General features: G+C 31.4%; 1 long non-coding RNA gene across 1 annotated transcript in view; it reads left to right on the forward strand.

Annotated features, from left to right (window-relative positions):
• The window catches only part of LOC126744366 (uncharacterized), a 37,951-nt gene extending 24,173 nt beyond the window's left edge, over positions 1 to 13,778 (forward strand). The window contains exons 2-3 of the long non-coding RNA XR_007663133.1: positions 13,200 to 13,377; positions 13,701 to 13,778. This is a non-coding gene — a long non-coding RNA (uncharacterized LOC126744366). The remainder of the gene's footprint in view (positions 1 to 13,199; positions 13,378 to 13,700) is intronic.
• Positions 13,779 to 15,865: the final 2,087 nt, after the last annotated feature.

Genomic DNA, 15,865 nt, shown 5'->3' on the forward strand with positions numbered 1-15,865 from the left:
ATAAATTGGTGAATGCGCTGGGAGATGGAAATGCATTCACCAGTTTTTTTTTGTTATTTTTTATCTTTTTTTGACTTTTAACTGATATAAAAGAAAAGATAACACAACTTTTTTAATTTTCTGTGCATCAACGTATAGATTGGGTCGAACGACAAATAATAAATCATAAAATTAAAATGTCATTTTAAAAGTGAGATTGTAACATGAACTTGCCTTTAAACAAAGAAATTAGTTTTCTGGTCTCTGACTGCACTGCATCACACACAATACAAATTAATTGTTTGTCATTATACCAAGATGTATAGTTTTCCAATAATTATTACAAAAAAACACAATTACACATAAACAAAGAAGAAGACAAGATCAAATAATCGTTAAAAATTAGACGCTGTGCCCTGAAATCGACAAATTAGTATGTTATGCACATACATAGGGTCATGCTAAATCGTATACTAATTTCTCAAAAATTTAGGTAACAACCATTTTTAAATGAAATATGTACAATTTTAATGAAAGGCTAGGGAGGCTCTCATAAAAAAATATAAAATGGTTAGATTTAGATATTATTGCGTAAAGAAAAATTGTTATTGAGAATTCCGTCTATTTTGGACAATTTTTCAAAAAAGAAAAGTAAATATTATGTCTGGCAACATAGCAGAATATCGGGGATTCTAGACATATACCGATGAGGCGTATACCCAACGGGCTTTATACTTATGGGCTTTTTCACGACATGAAAGGAAATAACCAACGTATGTTTTTCATGTCGAATCTCGGATACGTAGTATTCCGCAGACATTTTTAGGGCGTTAAAGGCATCACGTCAGTTAATAATTATGATCTAAGGTGTATACGCGGCTTTAATATGTCACATGACGGCGTTCAATGTATTGTCAAACTCTCAAGGAAATAACATTTTGGCAGCCACTGATTTTTCAATTTGATTCATATTACGTGGTGACCTTTGAACCCGCACGATAAGAGCGAAGGCGACTATAGTTATTTTTTTCGTTATTTTTTTTTAATAAAGCAGAATACCTCTAATACATAGATTAATCGAACATAAAAAATATCGCTGGAGTATACAGATTTGTTGATTGGAGCTTATTTTTTTTTAACACAACTTTTAAAAAATAGTTCTGCACTACATTTAAGGAATTTAAAGAGTTTTGATACAGACCTCCCCATACAACAATACCATATCTGATAAGTGACTCCACCAAAGATTTATATACGGATATTAATAATTTTTTGCATAAAATTTGCTTTAAGATATAAAATGTTCGTAATAGCTTTCGAATAGTCTTAGTTGGATTTAAAATATGTTCGCTCCATTTTTAATGCTTATCTACTGTAACACCCAAATATTTAGTAAAAGAGACCTCTTCAATTACATCTTCATGTTGAGTATCGTAACCTACATCTAAAGAATGGAATGATGGGTGGTTTGCTTCAGTTAAAGAAAATGCAATATAATGTGTTTTAGATATGTTGAGTGAGAGCTTAAATGTGTCTAACCAGATTTTTATTTTACGAATGTCCATTATTGTGCTTCTCCTTACTTTTTCCCAAGTTTTATCTGAAAAAATGACTGCTGTGTCGTCGGCATAAGATATTACAAATCCGTTCACAATTGTTAGATCTGTTAATAAATTAATATACATAATGAAGAGTAATAGGCCTAGTACGATTCATTAAGGAATCCCAATCTTCACTTTCAGGGGATCACTCAAAATATTTTTTATTTTTAAAAATTGTTGTCTACTTGTTAAATAGTTTCTCAATAATTTTGAGACCGTGCCTCTCATGCCGGACCTGGATAACATATCAAGAAGCCGGTCATGGGGCACGGTATCAAATGCCTTTGCCAGAACTAAGAATACCCCAATACACTTTTTATTATCGTCGAGTGATTTTGTAATTTGTTTAGTAAGCTGACAGAGGGCATCTGTTGTACTAAATCCACTGAGAAAACCATATTGGTGTTTGGATGTTAAGTTTTTTTTTAAATATGTTAATAATCTGTCTTTAAGGCACTTTTTAAAGATTTTTGAAAAATTATTTATTACACTAATAGGTCGATAATTGCTGATATTTGCCTTGTCTCCGAATTTAAATAATAGGCGAAACAACTAAAACATTTAATTTAAATTATTCAGGGACTTTACCTGTGGCAAAAGTTAGGTTTTTAATGTAAATCAGGGGACGAGTTAAAGATCTTCTTAATAAATCTAGAGGTAAAATTATCAATTCCAGGAGAACTATCATTCTTAAGACTATTAGTTTGTATGATTACTTCGTTTTTATTAACTGGATTTAAAAATAATGAATCAACTACTCGAACAGGATCCTCCAATAACATAATTTGAGTTGTCTTAAATTTTCTGCACATATCTAACCCTACGTTAATGAAATATTCATTGCAATAATTTGCTAGTTCTTTTGGGGTCATTAAAAAGGGCATTTCCGATCTTATTTAAAATTGGTAAAGAATTTTTTTGCATTTTTGATTGACCATCAGTTGCTTCAATTATAAATTTGTTTCAGATTGCTGCCAGAATTTTCAATTTTATTTTTATAATAGGTATGTTTAGCTTTATTGATCAGTTTATTTAAGAAATTTCTATATGTTTTAGATATTTGAAAATCACGTTCGTTATAATTTTGCAAAAGCTGTTATTTCTATTGTTAACTATGTTTAACTATTATTTCAGTTGTTATCCAAGGTTTTCGTTTATCAAATTCTTTTACGTAAAATGATTTAGTGTAGGTGGCCTGATCGTAGTAGCTTGTAAGAGTTTTATAAAAGTTATCAGCTGTTTTTGACACGTCTGTTCTATTTCACACAAGACAGAACACCTATAGAATAATAGATAAAATAAGATCTGCTATTTAGATAGATTTGTGTAATGTCACACGAAAATTATTGATGACTATAAAAATATATATACAAAATTATTCTGTAAGCTTCCACCATTCTTGGCTCACACCAACAACCATTTTGTATCAGCCAATTCGAAAAAATTGAGATTTAATTGCAAATTCTTGTTCAGCAAGCCTAAAAATATTCAAATGAAGATCGTTGTGGCTATGTCTGAATATTCCATGACAACAGTAAATTAATATCACAAGAAGTTATATCAGGTGGCAGCTAAATTTGATAATCTTAACAACAAAAAAAACTATACCCCTAAAAGCAATACAACATAACATTCTCTCAATATTAACTTTTAATTTATATAGAATATAACAACATTTAATGGCAATCACATTGATATTCGCTCAAACTTTTTAAATTTCCCTGTATCTAACAATACAAAATAGGGCAACTACAATGGCCTTTTCATATCTAGTAAATATAATGCTGCTTTGAAGTTACGGATCAGCTGCTTCAGACACACTTACAATCGACATGTGCAGAAAAGAGCATAATTGAATTCCAGTTGAGGCAAATATACTAAATCGAAGCGAATATTCAGTCAACATACATTTTACAATTTTTGGCAACCTTACCTGTATCACATTTTATATATTTTTTTTTGTGGTATGTGGCATTTAACCGTGCAGCCAGTTACAATTTTTATATTTTATTTGATTTGCCATTATTACGTATCGCATATTTCTAACTACTCTGATAATTGATTTAAAAATATATTTATCTTTTATGCAAATTATGCTTTTTTTTAATATTATATATAGGACGATTCTTAGCTACATTATCCTATCCTAAAACATTTAAGACATTGAGACACACTTCACGCCGCTGGGGTCTGTCAGGGCGACTTAATATAATACAAGGGATATTGACCACGGAAACATAAGGGAATGAAACTTGGAACTAGGATAACTATTTTAATTAAAAATCTAAACTAAATACTAAATCTTACATTTCTAAGGAAGGTAATTAGATAATTAAATATTTTTGCATTTTCTAGTGCCAATAAATGCATAATATTAAATGGACTAGCCACTTTACATTCCACGCGTAAATTAACCACTAGCATCTCAATTTCTTGAGTATATTTTTTACATTCAAAAAATATGTGATTTAGGTCACCTATACCATTACAATTTTTGCACAGATCAGTAGGTAATACTTTAATTTTGTTGAGGTGTGCTGAGTAGCAAGCATGTCCTAATTCCATACGAATTATAGTTGTTTTAAAACGCCCTGGCACGTTTAGTTCACTATGCCAGTATGCAGAAGGTATTGTTGGAACTAATTTGCAATATCTTGTTGAGATTCTTTGCAAATATTTTCCCAAATATCGTTCCACTTAACATTTGTATTTTTCATAATTATTGTATTTATATCAGTGAGAGAAGGAATATCAGGTATGTAGTTGCCGATGGCAATGCTATTTTTGGCTAAAAAATCTATCAGCTCATTATCTTTAATACCAGTATGAGCCTTAACCCATAGAAATGTTACTTTTTTGTTAAAAAAGGATAAACGACGTATAAGTTTTGTATTTACCCATATTATTGGGTTAAAATTATAAGACCAATCATACCTCCTTTCAATGCCTTGAAGAATAGACATGGAGTCTGATAGTATAACATAGTTTTTGTTACTGTCTTGTAAGGCAAGCTTAAGTGCCTCTCTAATGGCAATTGCCTCAGAAGTAAATATGCTACAATTTTTGTCAATTTTAAATTGATATTGAATGTCTAAGTCAGGGATGTATATTGCTGATTCATTGCCTTCTTCACACTTTGATGCATCTGTATATACAGTGCTTTTCTTTGAAGTCCCCCCCCCCCATTTATTTTTTGAACAGGTTTAAATCCAAAATTCAAAAATTATAAATTATTTGTATATTATTATTAAAAACGTTAATAAAATCGCAACAGTGTATTTTTTTGGCTGTTACTTTTAGACAGGTCAAAACGGAGTCCACCGAGTCCATGTAATAAATATTAAAAGTACTTAATAAAACCTTTTAAATGAGGTAACACAAGATTTCTATTTAATGCATTTATTCAAGATGGCGCTTATGTGTTATTTTGACATTTAGAACTGTCGTTTTTATGTCAAAATAAAATAGTGACGCATTTATTTTCGTACACTGATTTTTACCTATTTAAAAATCATAAAAATGTAAAACGTTAAAATTAAAAAAAATACTTTTTTATTAGGCCGCCATTTTGAAACGAGTTAAGATATGGGTCTAATATTTCAGGGTTATAAAGTACTCATTGAGACCTTTAAAATGAGGTACCACACGACCCCCCCTTTTCTATTTAAAATTTTTTCTCAAGATGTCGCCCAGCCGCCATCTTGGAATTTACAACTACCTAGTTTACAGTGAAAAATAGTATCTATAGACCAATTTACTTATGCCAAGTTTCAAAAATTTTTTTTGACCCGTTCAAAAAATAAATGGGGGGGGGGGGGACTTCAAAGAAAAGCACTGTATATGTATACTTTTATCATGCTTTGATAAGCGTGAGATGGAGAATGAAGGGCAGTTTTTACGTAGCCAATATTTATTTGTTAAATCTTGAATGTTTAATTTGTTTACCTCATATATGAGGGTGGTCCCAGAAGTACCCGACTCGAAAATTTTGGAAAAAAATTTATTTATTTTTCAACATAATCTCCTTTCAGCTCTATATACTATTCCCAGCGATGTTTTATAAGTTCGATACCCTTTTTATAATAAGAACTGTCTTGGGCCTCGAAATAGCCATTAACTGCAGACATCACTTCTTCATCGCTGGAAAATCTCTGACCACTGAGCCAGTTTTTTTAATTTGGAAACAGAAAATAATCTGAGGGGGCTAAATCTGGCGAATAGGGTGCATAGAGAGCAATTCAAACTTTGATTCGTTAATTTTGGCCATTGCAATAACAGATTTGTTGTGAGCTGGTGCATTGTCTTGATGAAACAACACTTACTTCTTAACCAAATGCGGCCGTTTTTGCTCGATTTCTTCGTTCAAACGTTGCAATAAGTTCGCATAATACTTGCCGTTGATAGTTTTACCTTTTTTAAGATAGTCAATGAAAATGATCTCTCGCGCATCCCAAAAAAACGACGCCATGACCTTGCCTGCCGATGAAACGGTTTTCGCCTTCTTTGGAGCCGGTTCTCCCTTTTGAGTCCATTGTTTTGATTGTCCTTTTGTCTCAGGTGTGGTTATGAAAAAATCCATGGTTATAAAACGACGCAAAAATTCTGCTTTGTTGCTATTAAATTTCGCTAAACAATCAATTGAAACATCTTCACGACACTGTTTTTGCTCGAGTGTGAGCAAACGCGGCACCCATCTTGCACACAGTTTTCTCATGTCAAAATTTCCAGTTAATATGCGATGTACCGCACTTTTTGAAATGCCTACTATGTCCGTAAGCTCGCGCACTTTCAGTCGACGATCATCCAGTACCACTTTGTAAATTTTCTTTAAAAATTCTGGAGTCGTCAGCTCATTTGGTCGACCACTGCGATGCTCGTCTTGGCAGCTCGTACGGCCTCGTTTAAACTCTGCTACAATATTTTACTGTTGTTAACGAAGGAGCAGACTCACCCAGAGTAGAATCCAGTTCAGCTTTTATATTGGTTGGGCTGAGGCCTGAGGACATGGTGTCTTTAAACTTGAAACATATGCTTTATAGATTGTATACTTTCTAATACACTGATATTTTTCAAACTACTACCGACATCTCTAGGTCAGGCCGGGTACTTCTGGGACCACCCTCGTAGAAGATCTGTATTTAAGAATTTTGTGTTTAATAAGGAACTTAGCACTAATCATGCTTCGGTGCAAATAAAGAGGAGGTTCTAATGATTTTACTAAAAGTGCCCGTATGAGGTTAGAACGCATAGCACCTAAACTAATGCGCAGAGCTTTATATTATATGATATCTATTTTCTGTAAAAAACTATTGGAAGCAGAACCATAAAGACTGAATCCATAGTCAATAATTGATCTTATGTAACTCTTATAGAAAATTAAGGCTGTTGATACATCACAGCGCCATCAAATTTTAGTGACATATCTTAAAATTTAATCCTCGTTCACATTTAGAAATGATGCTGTTGATTTGGTCTCTCCAATTAAGTTTTTTGTCTAAAATTATGCCTAGATATTTTACCGCTTTTACGTAAGGTAATCTAATATCATTCATTAAGTAAATATAACCTATGTTGAAAGTATTGTGACGTGTAAAGATACATCAATTTTTAATGGGTTTAATATATTTATATACAGTGAGAGCCAAAAGTCCGGAATAAATTCATTTAAAATTCAGGGGTATGTTAAAAAAAAAAAACGCTCTAACACGCCGATTTTTATTTTTAACTGCGGGTTTTCTTACTATAATATTATGTTCAGGGTGGTCCAAAAATAAGTTACGACCATCAACTTCAATTTTTGAAATAGAAATACCTATTTTTTATTCTGTATTCTTAAAGAACAGAAAATTCTAGACATATTTCATGTACAATGTCCTATACCTATCTCCATTTGTTTTTGAGTTATTGACAGTTGAAGATCGGCATATTTGCACTTTTGACATGTTATAAAATCCAAACGGTTAGACATAGACAAATGCGGTTTGCACTTTTTATCGAAGCTTTTTTAGAACCATCTGCTGACACTAGCTAGTTAGTGTCAACTGAAAAATTGGCGGTTGAATTTCTGAACAACAATAATTCATGCAACTATGTAACACCCTTACTAAGGTAACGTTGTTTTTTGCCTTTTTGCATCCATTGTTGCAATCATGTTGTCATCATTTTTTGAAGTGACAGTTATCAAGCAGTCTTATCCTTGTTTATTGTAAAATTTAATATTGCCCGAAAAGATGAATAAGTTAAGTGAAACTGAGAGAATAGAAATACTAATTATGATAGGATGTGGTGATCGCATTAGGACCCAACACCAGGTTTGTAAAAAGTTTAATACCAAGTATCCTCATAAGACAATATCTCAGTATACCGTTAGCAAACTAGAAAGAAAATTTAGAGAATTAGGTCACGTCAGAGATCGACCCAGATCGGGTCGTCCCTCAATTTCTGAGGAAAAGAAGTTAAATGTTGTTTTGTCCATTGAAGAAAATCCTCATACACCAACTAGACAGGCAGCACTAGATAACGATGTTGGAAAAACATTTTTAAGAAGGATTTTGAAAAAGGCAAAATATCATCCCTATAAATTAAAATTAATCCACGAACTTAACGAAGATGATACAGATCGTCGATTAGAGTTTTGCGAAACTATAATGAATGTCTGCCATAACGACCGTCTTTTTACTCGTAGAATAATTTTTTTGAGTCGACCTTCTGCCTCAATGGTACAGTGAACAGACAGAACTGCCGTTACTGGTCTTCCTCCAATCCAAATTGGGTGATTGAAGCTCATACCCAATATCCTCAACCTGTGAATGTTTGGGCCGACATTCAGGAGTCATAGGTCCATTTTTCTTCGAAGATAACAGGTCAACGTTATTTGAAATTCTTAAGAAACGAACTGATTCCCGCTTTATGTTTGATGTTTCCAAATGCAAATAATCCCAATATTCCAGATGGATTGGGCGAAGGGGTCAATTGGAGTGGCCTGCTAGGTCCGCCGACTTGACTCCTTTGGACTTTTTTTTGTGGGGTTATTTAAAGCATACAGTATATGTAAATAAACCCAAGAATTTAGAAAAATTGAGAAATAATATAAGAAATGAGATTCAACGAATACCTCAAGAAATGATACGCAACGTTCTGAGAGAATTCGAATCAAGACTCGCTTACTGTCAAGAAGTTAATGGGGCTCAATTTGAACATTTAATTCGGTCTAGATTAGAATAGTTTTTTTTTGTTTAACGTTTATACAATACTTTTGATTAAATACATTAATAATTTGAATGTTTTTTAAAAAATTCAACCGTAAATTTCTCAGTACCTGTTGACACTTACTAGCTAGTGTCAACAGATAATTTTAAAAAAGCTTCGATTAAAAGTGCAAACCGCATTTGTCTATGTCTAACCGTTTGGATTTTATAACATGTCAAATGTGCAAATATGCCGATCTTCAACTGTCAATAACTTAAAAACAAATAAAGATAGGTATAGGACATTGTACATGAAATATGTCTAGAATTTTCTGTTCTTTAAGAATACAGAATAAAAAATAGGTATTTTCATTTCAAAAATTGAAGTTGATGGTCGTAACTTATTTTTGGACCACCCTGTATACATAATATTATAGCAAGAAAACCCGGAGTTAAAAATAAAAATCGACGAGTCCGAGCGTTTTTTTTTGAACATACCCCTGAATTCTAAATGAATTTATTCCGGACTTTTGGCTCTCACTGTATATTAGATGTGTTTCGTCTCCTGCGCTTCCCTGATTCAGTCGTAACCTGCCCCTGCCCTATGTACATAATATAAATAGGTTGTTCTTTTTTTAATTCAAGCTGTAAAAATGAGTTTTAAATAATGTTTTTACGTAAGGTTTTTCTCTTGCAGAGGTACTTTTGAGAAACGGTTTTTATAATCGAGATGCTCTGCGCTTCCTATATGATAATTTCATTTACATCATATATACCATACTATATGTGTAAAACAGTTTAGAGATTTATTAGAATCTTTGTGTTGCTTGTATTGTCACATAGCATGCATGTTAAAATCGCAAAATTTTACGTGGAAAGAGTCATAAAGTAATATTCTAAGCAATATTTAATCATTCTCTTAAATAAATAAATGCTTTGATTTTTTTTTAAATTTATACATTTGATTTGTAAAATTTGACTACAGACACCCACGTACTATTTTGTTAGACGTCTGACCTCAGTTCCAGTCACTCAAGCGTGAATAGTTGCACAGGTCCGGTCTTAAAATTTATTCAGGATAGTTAGTTCAGTAAGTTAGAAATTCAGGATAGTTGATAGCAAGATAATATTTAATTTAAAGATAAGATTTAAGTACGTAAAATCAGTTTAATCAAAAGTTTTAATTTATTAAGTTTAATTTTTAGCGCCATCAGTGGGGTGTTAATAAAAAGTGATGAGAGAATAGATGGTACAAATAACTCAGGCCCATTTATCCTGTGGATTAAGGCATTTAAGATTTACTTTTTGACACAAAAGGGTAAAATGTTTTGGTTTGTCGTCAAATTTTATATATTTCCTTTTTTTGGGTATTGAGATTTATTTTAATTGGTGGTTATTATTAACGAGAACTTTGGCTGTCACATTCAATGTTCTTTATTAATGTTTTTTTTTTTAAATTTATACATATTATGATATATTATTATATTAATTTACTCATGAAAATACCATCTCTATATTTAGTACCATTTATTATATGGATACTAAAACAGATTTAAAAAGTAGCAGAAATAATTTTTAAATTTAATTAATAATAATAAATTTACAAGAATTTTTTTAAAAATAATTACAACTCAGATGTAAATTAGCCTTTTTTCTTCCAGGAATTATGAAAGAAGTAGTCTTGCCTCTCTGGGACAGAATAAGTGTGGCAGTAACTGTAAAAAATAAACTGGTTTTATAGTATCTCTGTAAGACAAATCATGGACAAAAAACTGTAAAAAACCAAATTTTAAACTTGGTTAATTAAAAAAAATAAGGATTTTCTCACCATATGAAACCTTAGCCACAGATCTTCAATTTCTGCATCAGATTCATTATTATCTAAATTTATAATAAAATGGTCCCCTGCATTTAAAATAATCTAATGCAAATTACGATATTCCTCGAGGTTAATTTCCTAGTGTCAATGAACATGCAGATGATTGGGTTGCTTTTATCCACTAAATCATATATTTTTGATAATTAATCCGCCATAGCATCCTCCGTTGATCTCTCCTTTCGAAATCCATACTGGCAATCCGACAAGATGTTATTGCTTTCCAAGTGATAATACGTTCTTTTATTATTTTTTCGCAAACTTTTTATATACTGCTAATCAATGCTATTGGCTTATAGTTTGCTACGTTACAACTATCACCCGTCTTAAATAATGGATTTATTTATAAGATATGTCAGGGGTCTTACAACATATTGACTTATAGTTATTATTATCTCTGAAGAAATGTCAGAAGTAATCCTTTCCAGGCAATTTATTCATTTTAAGAGATTTAATTGTTTTAGGAACTTCTTTTTCTGTAGCGTCTTCAAAAATAAGTTTATTTTTAACTCTAGTATCTTCAAAAGTGATTGTTTCATCCTTGAAACATTTAAAGCCTTTCAATGTTCTAAGGTTTCATCAGTTTTTTATTTTTTGCTAAATGAGCAGCAATGCTACCAAAGTAATTATTAAAGCCGTTAGCAATTGTTTTGTTATCATTTGATAATTTTCCGTCTATCTTTACATTAAAAATTTTCGTTTTCTTGTCTACGTTTTTAATATTTTTTTAAAGTTTTCCATAAATTATTACGGTAATTTTTATTTTTTTTTACCTGCGTTTGGAAATATTCTATTTTGGCATTTTTTAAGAGTTAAGTAAGTATTTTGTTATATCTGAAAAATTCTTCTTTTATGTTATAATCTTGAGGAGTATTTCTCATTTTATTATAAAGCTTGTTCTTATAATTTACCAATCTAATTAGCGAGTCAGTTATCCAGTTTGATCTTTTTATTTCATTGTGTTTTAATTTTAGTTTGCGTACAATGGTTAATAGCTTTTTTAATCTCCTTTACAAAAAAACTTGCGCTTATATTTATGTTTTTTTTCTTATATAATTTCTGCCAATCAATTTTTTGTATTTTCGTTTTGAATTTATTATGATCTAGATAGTTTTTATTTTTATAATGTAATTTTGGACATTATTATTCTTATTTAAAAAACAGTCAAGTTGAAGTAATTGTGAGTTATGGTTAAAAATTGATATAATTGATAAGTACAGATTTTCGTTTAAGTTGACAAACATATGATCTATGCAAGACTCTATTGTTGCAGTGACCCTAGTAGCGCTATTAATAGTGGAAACATACCCATGCTCTATCAAGCAATTGACATATTTATTTTGAATATCTGAACGTATTAACACGTACGTATTAACGTATTAACTAGAACGTATTTATGTCACGCAAAAATATATCAATATCAAACTTTTCTATGTGTATTTTTTGCAAATATAAGGAAATATTAAAATTATTTTCGTTTGTTGAGGGAGATCTGTATAGGTTGTCCCAAATTCGAGGGTGACCATTGGAATCTCGGAAACCGTAAGGGTTACAGGATTGGTTAAATGGAGGCAAAATTGCGGCATTTGGAGCTTAATAAAATGACGTTTTAAAAATTTTAAAATTTCGGATACTTCCGGAGTTATCCGAAAAAAAACAAAATTTGTCAAAATCGTTTTTACCTTCTACCGACTTTATTTAAAGAGATATCGGAAAATTAAAAACAGTTTTTCATTGCCACTTTTTATGTATTACAACATGACGAAAAAAAAATAAATCCGACGTTTCGTTTTTTTCCGATCATCATCGACGTTATTTAAAACGATTTTGACAAATTTCGTTTTTTTTTTGGATATCTCCGGAAGTATCCGGAATTTTACAATTTTTTTAAACATTTTATTAAGCTCCAAATTGCGCAACTTTGCCTCCATTTAAGCGACCCTGTAACTCTTACGGTTTCCGAGATTCCAATAGTCACCCTCGAATTTGGGACACCCTGTACAGCGCAATTATTCGGACTTTTTTTCATTCTTAAAAACTGCCAAATTAATGATTTTACAAATACATCTATCAGTCATAGTATAGTTCCAAATGAAGGGTGGTTCTTAATTTTACGGAGATTAAAGACGTATCTGCATAACAATGGAGAAGAACGACCCAATGGGTTAGCGTTACTTAATATTCAGCGTAATATTCCAGTAACTAGTGAACAAATACTGGTTATTCTTGTGAAAAAAGAAAAAAAACTAGACATTACTTTGTAAATGCTGCTCAACTGCGTTTATTAAATATGTATACATTTTCAGTGATCATTGTTTTATGACAGATTTATCCAGATGATCATTGTACTTATTGTATTGAGGATATTGAGTTGACGCAGGTTTATTTCTTGATTTTGAAGTATACTTAAGACATTTACCCATCTGTCATGATGCATTGCAATAAAAAGAATATTGAATTATATTTTACTCTGCAGCCTTATTCAAAACTATGACTATGATGGAACTTTACCTGTTTTAGTTTTTGATTCTCCCTTTTTACCTCATTTTTTTCTAGGCACATTGCAATGAACTGGGTGATCAAATCTGGATGAAAAATTACATGTCAGCACTTAAAAATTGATTACAAAAATATTTTGGAGGAAACCAAGGAGGAACACGATGTGCAGAATATTTTGACAGTTTATGGAGCAAAATGAGCACTATTACATCCTTTCTAAATTATTATTATTAAGGTAATCGGACTCAAATAGTAGCAAGGATTCCACATAAAATTTTAAATTTTTCAACACAGTACTTTTCTCTGTGTTATTTTAAATATAAACAGTTAATGTAAGAGATGAGCAGTTCGAATACTCTATATACTAGTAGACTATTTGGACTGCTCATCTCGTATCTTTTTATTTAGCGTACATTGAAACTTAGGTTAGGATATTATCTTAAATTTTTCAAATGGACTCCTCAGAAAAATATTTCCTTGAACCCTCTCTGTTCAAAACTGATCCTAATATTTTTCTTTCATGACAACTATTTTTAATCGATTTCTTTTATATTTTAGGTATATGTTGCCATCTAGCGGGCTTAGGAGAAATGTCTAGCTCTCTTGCTTTGCCGATGACAGAAATTGAGAAGGCCCAATAGACGCTTTATTTCATTGGTGTGCTATAAGAGAATATAGATGGTGCTTGCTGACCTAAAATTAAATAAAACTTTCAATATACAAGCAGTTACAGATAATTATAATTGCTTATATTGTATATAAAAAACAAAATAAATAAATAGATATTGCTACGGGACAATGATTAATACTTCCATAGGCCTTATATTTTTATGAAATAATATAAAATCTTAAGTAAAAAACACTTCCAGGTTTAATATTATATACCATGACAAAATAAAGATTCCACTGAGTTAAGAATTCTTAAAATTACACTAAAATAATTAAAAAATCTGAAATAATAACGGAATTAACACGTTAACTGCCAGTCCCAATTAGAAAAAAAAATTACCGGGTCCTACCGGCCACGTAACTTTTTTATTAAAAACAGTTTCTGTGTGCATCAAAACGAACGCATGTGTAAAAATTTATGTAATTTTTGCTTTTTTTAGTTTAAAAAAGCTGTGTCCAAATATGGTACACACGGCACATGATTGTACAGATTTTATTTTTTGATGTCGTGTGCCACGTGTACCTTATCTGGACACGTACAACGTCAATGTTGATTCGCCTGGAGAGATGGCAGCAGTTGTACGGTTTTCACTAGAAGCGCAAATACCACGTGCATTTTATGTTTGTTGTCTTCTTCAGTCATTCTTTCTATAAAAATCGGTGTAAAAATATGTTGTTTTGTGGGCTATAATTTGGAGGAGCAAAGGCGGCAAAGAAAAGAATCATTTCTGATACTGAGATGCAACAAGCAGTGGAGGCTGCAGCAGAAGAAATAGAGATTTATAGAGACCTCGACATGAGTGACGAGTTTTCAAATATCTCAGATTCTGATTTGGATCCGACATATTTGGCCGGCGAGATATCTTCAAGCAGTTCTGAAGAAGACCGCCCTAAAAAGAAAAAGATGAAGTATGTACGTCAGTTAGGTACGTAGGAGGTTTGGCAATTCCATTTTTTATATACAGTTTATTTTCTAAAATGTTATTAGAAAAAAACAGTGTTGTAAAAAGTTTCAATATACTAACTCGCGTACGAAACTAAGTGGAATACTTATGTATATCAAATTTAACGTCTAAAATTCATATTTTCTCTTCCTAGTAATGATTATCTTCTTATACACTACCCTCCATTTTTTTAAATACTTCCGAGCCTTCAACATCTGCTCAGTTAGATATAGACATAGATTCTTCAGGCAATGATGAAAGACCGGAGTGGAGACCAGCTTCAAGAAATTTTTCGACATTCACTCTACCAATGAATATTGGAATTTCACTAGCCTGGTAGACCCAAATGCGCGGTAAGGATGAACTTCATTTTTTTGAATTACTTGTATCCATCGATGTTATTAATAAGATCGTTGTCGAAACAAATAAATACGCGGAACAGCAAATTATTCTTGTTATAACGAATGAAAATATTGGCCAATATTCTCGCCGCAAACATCCATTATATAAAAACGAAATATCAAAATATTTGTCGCGGAATAGATTTGAGCTGCTTTTACGTATGTTTCATTTGGCAAATAATGAAGATTGTCCTCCCAATGACCGGCTTCATAAAATTCAATGCCTTGTTGATATGCTGAATAAGAACGCTTCTTTCTGCATTATTCCAGAAGAGTCTCTTTGCATCAATGAAACCATAATACCTTTCCGAGGTAAATTATCCTTTCGACAGTATATAAAAGGAAAAGGAAGTGGCAACAAGGATGTTTATGGATATTTTAGTTAGGAAAATTGAAAAACATACAGAATTAATTAAAATAAGTAACAGGAAAAACGGAAAAAGTAAATGGATTACGAAAGGTTTACTAAGAAAAATAAATGAAAAAAATAGTTTATATCTACAGTGTAAAAGAGAACCAAATAATGAAGAACTAAAGGAAAGATATAAAACATTCAATAATGAGATAAAAAAAACTTATTAAGGGAGCAAAAAGGGACTTTGTACAAAATACAATTAGAGACAATAAAAATAAAACTAAAGCCCTCTGGAATTGCGTTAATGCCATATGTAGTAATAAAAAAAAGAACAAGGGAAATATTAGTAAAATT

Source organism: Anthonomus grandis, chromosome 14, assembly GCF_022605725.1.
Source record: "Anthonomus grandis grandis chromosome 14, icAntGran1.3, whole genome shotgun sequence".
Lineage (NCBI taxonomy): Eukaryota > Metazoa > Arthropoda > Insecta > Coleoptera > Curculionidae > Anthonomus > Anthonomus grandis.